Source organism: Colias philodice, chromosome 29 (genome assembly GCF_061535455.1).
Source record: "Colias philodice isolate Cphi_HAF_F1 chromosome 29, ilColPhil1 Martin Lab GWU primary, whole genome shotgun sequence".
Classification (NCBI taxonomy): domain Eukaryota; kingdom Metazoa; phylum Arthropoda; class Insecta; order Lepidoptera; family Pieridae; genus Colias; species Colias philodice.
In genome coordinates, this window is record NC_143114.1 from 3,686,130 (window position 1) to 3,700,888 (window position 14,759).

The 14,759-nt window shown below is 32.8% G+C and overlaps 1 protein-coding gene and 1 long non-coding RNA gene across 3 annotated transcripts in view; one reads left to right on the top strand and one right to left on the bottom strand.

Annotated features, from left to right (window-relative positions):
- Positions 1-4,333, bottom strand: part of LOC149475876 (uncharacterized) — a 69,316-nt gene extending 64,983 nt beyond the window's left edge. For both annotated transcript variants that reach the window (XM_089712813.1, XM_089712812.1), the window contains exon 1: positions 3,836-4,333. The gene's annotated coding sequence lies outside the window, so the exon portion shown is untranslated. The remainder of the gene's footprint in view (positions 1-3,835) is intronic.
- A 4,185-nt stretch (positions 4,334-8,518) lies between these two features.
- Positions 8,519-10,009, top strand: LOC149475878 (uncharacterized). The gene is made up of 2 exons (XR_016318020.1): positions 8,519-9,261; positions 9,336-10,009. It is a non-coding gene; the product is annotated as an uncharacterized LOC149475878 (long non-coding RNA).
- The last annotated feature ends 4,750 nt before the right edge of the window (positions 10,010-14,759 follow it).

Here is a 14,759-nt window from a genome sequence, read left to right on the forward strand (position 1 = left end):
CGTTGAATTGAAAAAAAAACCAGAATATTTACATAAAAATATAATTTCAACGCGAATAACTTAATATAATGTTTTAATTATGAGCAAAAAGGAAGTTATTAATTTATATAATAATTAAATATTTAATTTAGAAAACTTAACATTTACATAAGTATAACAATGTGGAAGGAAAATTTTTAATACAGTTACAATCCAAACTGTTATTTAAATGATTTTAATGTATATTTTTATTTAAGTATTCATGTAGGATAACAGTTTTCTTTTTGCTTAATTATATTTCAAGTTATTAGTTATCTATGCCTTTTAAATGTTCTTTTAATAACAACTAGCTTCCGCCCGCGGCTTCGCCCGCGTGGTGTTTTGATAAAAGGTGCCTATGTTCTTCCTCAGGGTCTAAAGATTGTCTAATGCCAAATTTCATCAAAATCTGTTGAGAGGTTTAAGCGGGAAAGTGTAACAGACAGACAAACAGAGTTACTTTCGCATTTATAATATTAATAGGGATAATTCAGTTCAAGTTTTTCAGATCTAAAGATGTTTTTTGCATGCAAAAACTGCTGAATCAATTCAGCTGAAATTCAGCAAAAAATAAATTATTTCCTGGAATAATATGTTTTTGATTCCTGTAACTATTCCTGTAATAGATAAAATAAGTGATCAGGGATGAAAAAGAACTTAAACATTTTCTTCTTAATCTATACTAATATTATAAAGCTGAAGAGTTTGATTGTTTGTTTGTTCGTGCTAATCTCGGGAACTACTGGTCCGATTTAAAAAATTCTTTCCGTGTTAGAAAGCTCATTTATCGCGGAAGGTTATAGGCTATATATCATCACGCTACGACCAACAGGAGCGAAGCCACGGGGGTGAAACCGCGGGGAGCAGCTAGTCAAACATAATCCTGGAGACATGCCCGTACTAACAAAAAATAAACTGCTATACTGCTCTCCCTCTAAAGGGTGGGAATTATTCCTATATATATATATACACTACTCAAAACAAAATAGGGCCCACCTACACTTATCTCAAAGTTTTGCCTACACGTAATTTATAGGGTAGTTATTGGGGTACTTGAGTATTCCCTTACGTTGTTGACATGTTAACGAAACTTTATTGCTGTTTTAACTATTCTTTTTAATGTTATTCTCAAGTGGGTAACCAGAAAAAGTTAAATGTTTCAAAATCACGTTCTTTCCAAATTCTCAATCACTTGTGTTCAAAGTCTCATTCTGAATGTTACTGTAGCACATCGTTATTTTTTAAAGTTTAATTTGGTTTCGGTATTATTCGTGATTATTATGCCTGGATCTCGCGTTCATATGGATATGGAAACGGCAGCAAGAGCGGTTGCTTTGCTTCAAGAAGGAAATTCTCAGAGGTCGGTGGCTATACGTCTTGGTGTGTCACGTCGAGCTATCCGAAATGCTTGGGATCGTTATCAAGAGACAGGTAGTGTTGCTAGAAGACGTGGAACAGGAAGTACTCGGGCTACAACAGCCCAAGAGGACCGGTACATCAGACTAACAGCGCGTCGGCAGCGGACGGTAACCGCCCGTGCCTTACAAAATCAACTGCGGCAATCTACTGGCACGCGAGTGAGTGATCAAACCATTCGGAATCGACTTCATGAAGGTGGCCAAAGGTCCAGAACTCGCGCTGTTCGACTGAAAATGACAAGTGCTCATCGTGCAGCACGATTAAGGTTTGCTCGTGATCACTCAGACTGGTCTATGGATAACTGGGGGACAGTACTGTTTACGGACGAAACTAAAGTGAAGTTTTTAAGTGACGATCGTCGAGTGCGTGTATGGAGAAGGGAAGGTGAACGTTTTTCTGAACCTTGTGTCCACGGAACAGACCGATTTGGAGGTCCAAGCGTCATGGTGTGGGGCGGCATAAGCCTACATGGCAAAACGGAGCTCGTAGTTCTTGATGGAGGTACCGTGACTGCTACTACCTATGTCGAACGGGTCATCCGGCCTCACGTGATCCCATTTTCACAAAGAATTGGCGAAGAATTCGTCTTAATGCAAGATAATGCCCGCCCACATACAGCCCGTATCACTCAAAGAGCACTCTCTGATGCCAATATAAGAGTTCTGCCGTGGCCAGCCATGAGTCCTGACCTCAATCCAATAGAGCATATGTAGGATCAATTAAAAAGGAGCGTCAAAGCAAATTTCAGCAGCGTAAACAGCCAACAAGATCTCATAAATGCTCTTAAAGTCTGTTGGGAGCAAATACCTGACGAAAATGTAACCCATTTGATTGAAAGTGTCCCAGATAGGCTGAGAGAGTGTATACGGAGCAGAGGGGGTCCCACACGCTACTAATTACAAAATAAACCAGATTTTTTTTGTTAATAAAGGTTTTATTGAAACTTTTGTCATTTGTCTTATTTGTGCAATTTTTCTCTAATACTGTTAATTTTGCATAATTTTCATAAAATCGCTAATTTTTGCTTAAGTTTACGTTAAAACAATTGTCCTACACCTTGTTCGTTTATACCCATTCATAAAATAAGAAAAAAGTGAAGAGTTTTTACAACACAGCAAAAAATCAGGGTGGGCCCTATTTTGTTTTGAGTAGTGTATATATATATAACTAACTATAAACTATAAAATAATGGAAACCAGGAAGAAATTGATCCCGGAACGCTAAAACCAAAATCTAGGTCAGAACATTCTACAGTATCTAGGATTTTCATTCATGAGACCTATTGGATATTCAAAAACATAAAAACGAATAGAAATTTCGAAAATTCCTCTTCTAATGTGCATAGACGTTAGGATCAAATACAAGTTGAGATTTACATAACCCAAAGTGTAAAAAAATAGTTTTTACTATTATTTCTTTATAGACTATAAAAATACAGGTTGTACTGAAGAACTATGAAGTTTCAGCTGAAATTATTATCAAATTAAAATTGGGAGAAATTTCAAAATTCCTTTTTAGTCATCAACTAGGTATCTTGAGTTTGAGAAAAATTAGGCTATCTAAGTTGAAACATTTAAAATTATTCCAGAAATTCTAAATATTGCTGTAGACAACCCAATTCAATTCCAACTACATTTTAATATTCACAGGAAGTAAGAGGAGATAATTATTCTATGGAAGGAAGTGAAAATTGTTCCTTTACAGTGCAAAAAACTAACAAAACCAGTTAAAGAAAATATCTTAAGTAATAAATTTAGTTATTTTTAAACTAATACTAGACTTTTCTAGCAACAACTAACTCAAAATATGCAATATGGAATAAAAATATGTTAAATTATTTTCATCAAACGAGATTTTTCCGATTTACAATAGAGATTATTTTTGAATACCCATACGTGTTCTTATAATTTACATATTTTGGCAAAATTTTGCGTGACTAACACTTAGTAATTACCTACATTTCCATAATAAATTTGATAAACGATTATTACCTAAGGATGTTATTAAAATTTTAAATTCAATATTTGCTGCATTTTATATAGTATATAATTATAACAGTATGTACCTATGTAAAATAGCGTTAATTTATATATTAACGAGACGAGAATAGGTACTTTAATTTTATATTTTTGTAATTTAATCGTACTCATGCCACAATCATAATAAACACAGATAAATGAAAAATAAAACGTAAATAATGGAATTTTTTTGGTATCACATTGTTTGCTACTGTTATTTGTTAATGATTAAAAATATTACAAGTCGAAGTTATAATTTGATAACAAAATGAAACAGTTGAAAATCAACAACTGTTCGGGGACTTTGACCCTGTTTGGTCCAGTTTATATTTAATTTTCTAATCAATACACCAGTAGTGGCCAAGTATAAATTTACTTACAAGTAATGTAAGTATGTGAGGCGAATCACGATGCATCCAAGATTCAAACAGGGTATCGGCATCCGTACGCACTAAACATAACACTTTCACGATTGGAATGTACAAAATAGTAAAAACAATTTTCACCACACACACACCATAAAATCACTGTCACATAATTCCTCCTCTTGCTAACCCATATTCCAACAAGATATTTAACACGGTAATGAATCGAATTACTACCAATTTACGAGAACGCATTCGACGTCTGTACCCGTTGAGAAAACACTTAAATAATTTTTGAAAGCGGCTAGACACACAAACGTAGACCTTTCGAAAAAGTACAATAAACTGTGGTGCGCTAAATAGGAAAATCGATAAGGCCGTTGTATCACCGCCGGATCGAAACTAGAATAATAATTTATCAAAAAATATAATAAAAACGACATTATTCTTGTGATGGTTCGGAACTGTCAGAATTTTCTATGATACTACGGCCGATTTCAAATGTCAAATGTAAGTTATGTTAGGCGGTTCCGGTGTAGTGTTTTTAAATTGGCCGGATTATCTTCAGCCGGCGAACCAAAAACGACCTTATCGACTCGGCTTACGACTTTCATATTTGGCGCAACTTGCGAAAAAAATGCTAAACGGATACGAATTTGTTTGTAAAACTTACGAATGGCAAAATAATCAGTGAATTGGAAAATTCCAAATAATAAATGGTGCTGGCGCGCGGTAACTGTAGACAGAAACGCGACACACTGTTTTCGAATTTTGCCTCGACGTAATTTTTGGCGTATTTTGAGTTGGAGTACGGGAAAACTCGAAAGCGGTCGGATGCGAGAATGGGATAGAAGTATAATCGATGTGAAGGAAACTAGATCTTATGACCTTTCCGTCTTCGTACTTTACCGTTTCACTTTCCTATCAAGAAATAAGCCGAAGCCATAGTATTTTGAGTTTTTTCTATACATATAGCTGTGATAGGAGAACGGCTGTTTTTCTATGTAATTCTATGTTTGTGTGCGTGACTTCCCGTATGTGTAGTTCGTGTCTAACATTGGTTGTGTGTGCGTTTTTATTACATAAAAATTGTATAGTCACCGACTTGGAATCAATAATCTAAAAATTCATTTAATATTTTGTTCGAGTCATGCCCGCGTTTACTTTTTAATGCCCTTAGAAGTACAGTTATAATTTTCATGTTAAGATTTAGAAAATAGAAACTGGCCATTACTAAATGGAATTCGTTTTGCTTTTTATACGTTTTTGTAATTGTAAAATGCTCTACGCGTTCGATTAGGGTTTTTAACGCATAGCGTTTTAATTAGTTAATGCGTGTACTTAATTGCGATGAATTGTTTTTGAGTTATTCTTTAATGAGTTTATCGAATGTTGTATTACTTTTAATTTAAATAATACTAAGTATGTGCTAATATGTATTAGTTATAAAATTATAAATGCGAAAGTAAATATGTCTGTCTGTCTGTTACTCAATGACGTCTAAACTACTGAACCAATTTTCATGAAATTTGGTATGGAGATTTTGATAACCGAGAAAGGACATAGGCTACTTTTTATCCTGGGAAAATGACGCAATCCCGTAAATCCCACGGGAACGGGAACAATGCGGGTTTTTCTTTGACTGCGCGGGCGAAGCCGCGGGCGGAATCCTAGTGGAAAATAAATTATAAATATTACGTTAAATATTATCATTTTACTTTTTTACCGTTGTTATTCTTTCGATAAATTGATGTTGGAATGTTATTTGAATATGTATTAGACGCTACTTGCGAAAATTTGTCAATTAGTAACTTGCTAAAATGAAGGTAGATGTGTATAAATTTCCTGAGATCAAAACATAATATTATATAAAATTTCCGATTATAGTCATTACGAATCGTCAAGTTCAATTGATTTGATATAATTTATTATTATAAAAAGTTGTTTCTGAATTAGTGGGCTGACATTTTGGTCACTTACAAAATTCATAAAATAATAGCAATGTAAATTTTTATTATTTCAAATTTAGAGTGATCAAATAGATTATTGTGTTTGGCACTAACACACATTGGAATTTTATTCGTTTTTTTTTATTTGTAAAGGAAGTGAATTGAGTCCATAAAAAAATTGAGCTCTTTACAGTGATTATAGTGAGTGCTCTTATTATATGGTAGGTATTTTTTTTATATGTACTTAATTATAGCTAATTAAAATCACTTTACAATAAGTGTCGAATATATCGTTTGACATTCTACTCCACCAAAACCTGTGACCAAAACAATTACGCACATGGCAAACATGGCGTCACTGGGAGGGAGGGCGGGGAATATTCGAGACTCTAAAGCGCGTCACACACGGTGAAGATACTATAATATTTTATCTTAAGCTACTGTACTATTTTAATATATTACAGTATCTTAAGGTATCCGGTATCAGCGTTCTGACCATCATTTTTCTTTTTGTCATAGCGTACTAAGACCCCTGTAGAACCGCCATCCTGTTACAAATGACCCGAAATTTTGTGGGTCATTCGTTATATTTATACCTACTTATTACAGTATCTTAAGATAAAATATTATAGTATCTTCACCGTGTGTGACGCGCTTAATTCTAATTGTTTTGTTGGAGTAGGTAGTACAGACAAACATGGAACCTCTTCCTTTTTGTGTTTGAAAGTCGGTTAGAAAAATATAAAAATTGCTTTGTCACTCGAGGTGAAAGAATTTTCAAATTGGGTAAGTAGTTTTTGAGAACATTCATTACAAACGTACAGAAAATCTCCTATATGGTGAAGATTTATGGTATGCTACTCGCACGTTATATTAATTTTAAATATTATACAGGCTCAGATAATCCGTACTTAATATTATAAATGCGAAAGTTACTCTGTCTGTCTGTCTGTTAATCAATCACGCCTAAACTACTGAACCAATTTGCATGAAATTTGGTATGGAGATATTTTGATACCCGAGAAAGGACATAGGCTACCTTTTATTGCGAAATACCACGGGCGAAGCCGGGGCGGACCTCTAGTAGGCATATAAATGTAAATAATTACACAGTTATGTTTTTGTAACGATGTTTACATGTATTTTCTATATGATATACAATATTTTATTAGGTTGTATAAATGTTAAAATGCGTGATATCAATACATGCCTAAAAACAAATAGATTATGAATTATATAATTTAAATGATGTTTTAAATAAAGTCTTTAAATTTTCATTGATTTTATTTCTATTTATTACAATTCACAATGCAACGTTGACTATAAGTTTCCATCTATTTTATGTTTTTTGTCGTGGCATTTAAATCGTTTTAATATACATATTATATAATATTCAAAATAAAAATAAACCAAGTTATATGTATTATAAATTCATCATTAGTATGAGCTGGCCATTTGAGATTTTGTGAAGCGAAGAGAAAAATTCACTTTATTTCTTTGCTTCTGATAATTATGTATTTCCGTACATTCGATCATTAATAACTAAATTAAAACATTTTATTTACAATATCGAAAGCGTGGCTGTTGTTATAAGAAGTAATAGGTATACATTATTTTTATTTGGAATGAAGATACATTTTATTTGATTCTCAATCGACATCGCAAAAGATGTTTCCAAGTTTAGGTATATAAAATATACTGAGATCAGCTAATAATTTTATTTCGCATGTTTCGTATTTGTTTTTCAATCGGTTCATTAATATTTAATTTATATATACACGTGGAAACAATCTCAGAGAAAGCTATAAATAGATATACGCAGAAATAAAATGCTAAGTGAGTGACCTAGTGTTACCAGTATGCTAAGTAAACTAATAAGTAACTGTCGAATAAATTTGCATTTTTTTACTTATTGTATATAATTCAGAAATTCATTATATTTAATTAATTATGTTATCCAATCACCCAACTTACAACAATAATTGTTCCTCTGTTTTATTTGACTGCAACTATTTATATGATTAATTGCAGATTACATGTACATTCGTACGACGTCGGGTCTTGATGATAGTATAATAAAGGGTCCAAATACTCTTTAGACTAGTAGTCAGTTAGTTTTACAAAGGAAAATACTTTCTTAAGAATAGCGCTTCGGCACGAATTGGACCAGTTCTCACCTGTAAGTTACTAGCCCCATAGAAAATCGGCCTGAAATAGTAGCATGTGAAATTATACTAGTACATATAAATGTTATGGGGGGAGCCGAAGGCTCGTGTAGGCCACATCTTTTTCTTACCGTTTCATTGCCCAGCCCTTCCTTTAGTCCCCTCATCAAACTTGGCAAAAGCCTTATACCCAGAGTTATCGCTTTCGCCCATTCTCATGTAAAAACCGATTCCTTTTTCAGTATGGATATCATTAAAAAAAAATTCTAAAGAAATCATAATAAAATTTACCCACAACGTATAATTTAGTACAACTAGATAGATATGATCATTTTTATCTCAGAACAAACTCATTTATAACCGGATTTACAAAATTATATTATGTTTGAAAGATTTATACATTCTAGTTGGTTCCATAGAAATTCCTTCAAAACGGTTCTGAGGTCTGGTTTCTACATCAACAATAATAAGTCTATTTATAGTGCCTCCATTTACTTCAAACTATGAAACAATGCATGTACATATCATCAAAATCGGTACCATAGTTAAATGCAATAGATCTTAAGGTGATGAATTAATTTTTCTAACATTTACGGCCCTTTTTAAACCTTCGTAATTTTTATATTATTAAAGTTGTCGTGATGAAAATTCTTGACAAGAAAGTTCAATAGTAACACAATACGTCTACCGTTTTAGAAACATGATTCCATGATATTTTCTCGATAGAAAAAAAATACAAAGTTCTCATTGTTATTTTTTTTTAATCTCTGGCATCTTCAAAATAACAAACGTAAAGTTACGACTTTTTGGATATTAACTATAAAATATACAACCTATACGTCTACCGATTTAGAATTTTGAAATATGCGATGGTTTTGAAATAAACAAGAAATACTTGAAATTAGCGCCTGACCAGCCAATATAGCGAGAGCCGCCCTGTACCTTCCTACCCCGATCGCTGCACGAGTCATTCCCGCTACGGCCGTCACACGGGGAACTTGTGTCGCTTGCGCAATCGTAAAAAAGGGTGACAACACGATAAGACAAAATGAGACAAATGGGGACAATAAAGAAAATAAGAAGAAGAAACATAAAGGTTGGAGGAAAAAGAATGCTTACAATTGGAACAAATTAATGAAGTAAGTTGGTTTTATTTTAAATTTGATGATAATTGTATTATAGACGATGTTTGATATGTACCCCTGTTTTAAGTACATAACGAATGTGTAAGATTTTTTCATTTATAGCATAAATAATCTTTTCAGAAATCCGGAATCCAGAAGGAAAATAAACCCACTGATTGTTCACAATGTGAACCCACTCCTTCGTAAGTACCTTTATTCAGTCAAAAATGTATGTTATCAACGCTCTACTGGTTTTATCGCATGATTCCATTTTTAGCAAAAAGCAACAAAGTGCAAAGAAATAAAAAATCATGGTGAACTTAGTGGAAGTATGGTGGATGTAATATGGAATTATGGAACAGGAGCTCGTTGGAGTAGTATTATATTTTAAAAAAATACGAAAAAATTTCAAGAATTTCTTAGTAGGTGGTAGATAAGTATGTTGTATAAAGAATTTGATGTTGATATTTATTTCATTTATACTTACTACACCTGTGCGGGAAATTGCTTAGTACTAAAACCAGTTTATATTCATATTTACATAGTAATGTGAGTTTTCATTTCGAAAAATTTTGTGTAAGTATATTAAATTGAGTTCCTGGGTGATCTGGAAACACAATTGGGCCCGGAGGATGGCGCTGCAATCACTCCTCCTAATCACATGAACCGATTTGGATGAATATTTGTGTACACATTTCATTGTTGTGGGATGATTGGTTGATTCGTTTTCACATTAGCTAATATTATGTATTTTTGTTGTTAGAAAGTAAACTTAATTTAATGTTTATAATACATTATTATTGGTATAAATAAGCCAGTGTTCGTCTCACATTGCTGTACCTGCCTACCTATCCTACCAGGGCCTAACTTTGTTCTGGCTATTTTATTTTGATTATTTGTAATGAATAATTACAATTATAATAGAGTGCAAAAAATAAATACATGCGTCAATATATTTTGTGTTTTTTTTAAACAATTTTTTTATTTAAAAAAATATCATTCCGACCGCGGCTTTGCCCGCGTGGAATTAGGTTATATCGTGAATCCTGTTTTATCCCACAGAAGTGTTCAGTTCGGATAAAAAGTATCCTATGTGTAAATCCAGGCAATTAGCTATATTTTATCAAAATTGGTAATGTAGTCTTGACGTGATTAAGTAACAACTAACAAAAAAATATACAAATTAACATCCAAAGTTTCGCATCAGTTTTACTGTATTAGCGATATCTTCCACTCTTGACTTTGACTGAGAAGAATTAGGGTTTATAACTTCTTTCAGAAATAGTACCTTTCATTTCTGGGCATGATGTAATATCTACGTCAGCATCAAATTCTATCTAAATCAATTCAGTAGTCCGCGTAATTAGGTACCATTTCATTTTTTCAGAGTAACAATATTTTTTGTTATTTTAAAGATTATTTATAACCTGTATTATTTTGTAATAAAGTAAACATTACGAAATAATAATAATTAATAATTATTAATAATGTCTAAGTAGTTGTTAAAAAGAAGATAATTTTGTGTTTATAAGCAAGAAAATAAAACCAATAAATCAACAATTAAATATATGTATACTTAACAATATTATAACTGTATGACGACTCCATACATGTTTGTCCCGAGTCGGCCAGCGGCAGCGCGGCGAGTAACTATGCAAGAATGACTTCGCGCACACCCGCGTTCGCGATAGCGAGCTATTAGACTCCGCCCGCCAAGCAGTGGATTTTTTTTTGTGTATCGTCTTAAATATTAGTCTTACTTATATTAGGTATAATTTTCTTACGACTAATAACAACTGGAAGAGATCACTCGCGCTGAACTAGTTATAAGTTTTAACTAAGGATTTACTTGTATAGTGCCAGCACAATAAAGTGTAAATAAATAAATAACCGTTGCGTTTCCAAAACCCGCCTCGTATCTAACCACCCTTAAATACGTTATTACTCAAATTACTTATAATTGCAGCATGTTTTTGCGCTCGCTCTATTCTTAGAATTATTGGATTTATTTCACTGCGTCGCGACAATTTTGAACCCAATACTGAGGAAATTTTTAGTATCATAATATTTCACATATTTCATCAATTGTTTTTGCCAATACCACCAAAGAATTTACTCATTCATGAAATGTCTATGCTAATTGCGTTTTGAAATTCGAATTTGAACAATTTAAATGATTTTAGAACGGGTGACAAATGAAATTACATTTACAGCAATTACCTATGTGTGTGTGTTGGGTGGTTTTGTGTGCGTGGTCGAGGTCAAACTTGAAACGGGAGACCATTGATAACATATTTTATTTGCGAGAAATGCAATTTAGAGTAGGATTGCATTTTTATATTGAAGCTAAGCTATACAAAAGTTATTTGTCCATATTTAGGCAATTTGTTTCCGTTCCTCCTCCCACTAGCATTCTTAGATACCTATTGTGATTTTAATTAGAAAGTCTAGTACCTACTTACCCCTTTTTTTCGCACTTATAGTATTAATAGGGATAGATTTTATTAATTCTCATTTTATAGAAGGTTTACTTACATTCTAATTAGCTAGCATAATTTGTAATCTGATTTTTACCGTAGTAGGTATTCTTCCTACGAGTCTTCTGTCCACGCTCGAGCTCCCTACAAAGCGAATAATAGGCACGAATCGTTGGGATTAAAAAATGAAACTAACAAATCGCATTAAAATAAATGTTTATTTATTCCTTAAATAAACTTATTACAATCATCGATACTTGCTTTGCTGGTGCCGTATACCTACTTGCTATACAACTAATAACAACCGCTAGAACTCAATATTCATACAATTTCTCTTAACAGACAAAGTCACCGGCAAAAACTAGCTATTAAATCTCAAGAATTAATCGTTTACATAGATAAAGATGGGAAAATCAGCGCGCCCAGTTCTCACATAACGGTCGGTGCTAGTTGCACCATGAGATACAGTTGCATTTTAATTTACTGCCTTATTGGTTTCATGGAAATAAACATTATATACAAACTTTTTTCAATAAACCTTCGTCATGATTTTTAAACTTTTTTGAGACAACCTTTGTCGTGTATAAAAAAGTTGCTGGCCACATTCAAATTTAAAAATGAAATGAGATTAAAAAATAGTGCTGCATTTTTAAATTTCGAATAGATCGGTGCTAATTGCTTATTAACAAATTATTAGTGCCTTGGCTAACATAATTTTTAAGTGTTTTGACTAAGAAATAAGAAAACTTGCAAGGAAAATGGTATAAAAAATGGTAATAATTTAAAGTTAGAAACTATATTTCGTCGGTAAATTAATGTAAGTGGTCTCAACTTTGATTTATTAATACCTACTTAGATTTTTATCAATATTTATATGGATATTTTTAATAGTTTTATAAGATGAAGATTATTATCATCCTAGTTTCCACGACTATGCGAAAAATTTACATTTTTATTAAAAAAATGTCATAAAATATTATTCTTAATTAAAGATCCTAAAATAAGCTATTATAGGCATGGGTAGGTTTTTTATGTATTTTTTATATATTTGATGAAATACAAAAGCCAAAATTTTGTTGATGTGTGTAAAATCAAAAATGTATAGGTTATTTTTGACTCAGGAAAATGTGGCTTTCTATTAGAAAGTTTCTACTCGTGAATTTTTTTTTAAATCGGTCAAGTAGTTACTGTGTGAAACATTACAAATATACAAAACCACAAATGTTTCCTCTATATAATATTACTAACTCTGCCGCGCGTATTAACTTGCGGACAAAAATCGAATGTTTCTAAATTCTAAAGCCAATGTGTTATTCACTTATAATACCACAAGAGCTTCAAAATTATCGGGTATTTTCCGATAGGTTCGTTGCAAACAAATGAAGGAGTCAAGTTTCTAGTCAAGGTTAAAAAATCACGAGCGCGAAGCGCGAGTGATTTTTCCTGAAAAACTTGACGACTTTATTTGATTGAATTGAACCTGTCAGTTTGACGTCAACGACAAGAGAAAATTTTCAAAAAATTATCAGTATAATACCATGTAGGTTGTACCACGTGACGTCGAATGGTGCAATTCTATTGGTCGATATTTGGGTCGGAAAAATAATCATAAATACATATATGTATAAGTTTCACCAAAATCCGTCCAGTAGTATTTTCGTGAAAGAGTAACAAACATGTATGTAACATTGAGACCATTGAGACCGTAAAATTTCGCATTAGTAGGATTGGGATAACAGGATAATCCCATCTTACTAGTCTATCGTAGAGTTATTATAATACTAGCTGCGCCCCATGGTTTCATCCGCGTGGCTCCATACATGGTCTTAGCGTGATGATGTATTGCGTATAGCCTTCCTCGATAAATGGGCTATCTAACATCGAAAGAATTTTTCAAGTCGGACCAGTAGTTCCTGAGATTAGCGCGTTTACACAAACAAACTCTTCAGCTTTATAATATTATCAATAATTAATATAGTATAGATTAGTATTCATAAATAGGCTATGTATAATGAAACCGAGTAATCGAGTATAGAGGTAAATGTTAAAAATACTATGTAATGACGATTCGAAAGTGCTACTAAATAGTAGTCTAATTGAATAAATGAAAGTTTGAGTTTGAGTTTGAGTTTGAGAGGCTAACAAGAACCATAACATTAAATAATTCCTCGTATCTAACCACCCAGAACCCTCCGTACCTTAACAAAAATAAATGTAAACAGATTATAATTACTACGTTTATAAATAACCATTTCTAACACATGTATGCTAGAGGTTTTTGAACCCAAGCAAGGTGGTTAGTATTGAAAACAACCCTTTTTTATACACTACTAGAGGTCCGCCCCGGCTTCGCCCGTGGTACATATTTCGCAGTAAAAGGTAGCCTATGTCCTTTCTCGGGTATCAAAATATCTCCGTACCAAATTTCATGCAAATTGGTTCAGTAGTTTAGGCGTGATTGAGTAACAGACAGACAGACAGAGTTACTTTCGCATTTATAATATTAGTATGGATTAAAAAAAAGTGTAATGTCATTAAAATTAGAACCATTGCCTGTTTTGAAAAAAATGCAATCTACATTGTCATAATGACTTCGCGTCTGTAAAATCTATTTTGGCGGGAGTCGACCTCATATAATATTTTGGTGTTCCATGTGTACACTCACACATGCAAACGATGCTAACGTAATTTAAACCTTATTTTAGCGTAATAAGATACATTTTTAACTGGATGAAAAATATAAAATTTTATAGACATTCGAAATTCACACACGCGTCGCTTCATCGATTTTCGAAATGGCGTTGGACTAACTTCGAGAAACCCTCCCCCTTCCCCATACCCTCGGCCATTTTATTTTTTTCTAGACTAGCGTCTTGAGTTGCGACGCGGAACGAGCATCATTTTTAAATTTTCGATCTTATTTTTTTAAACCAATATGGAAACAGATAATATTTAAATTAATATCAGTTTGGATCTGTTTAAAATGCTTGTTATAAATTGATTTAGTAATTAGCATAAGTAGGTAGTATATTTTGGTTATGTAAAAAGCTGAAAAAGGTCCATAAATTAAAAGTTACAGCCATGATGAAGAGCAATGCCATCGAAGCTTTTACATTTACACGAGGCACACGTTAAATTTACAAGCATTTACAAGTAAAAGATTGTATTCATTTATTGTTTTCTCTGACCGGTTGGCTTGGTTGGTAGTGGCCCTGCCTTCCAAG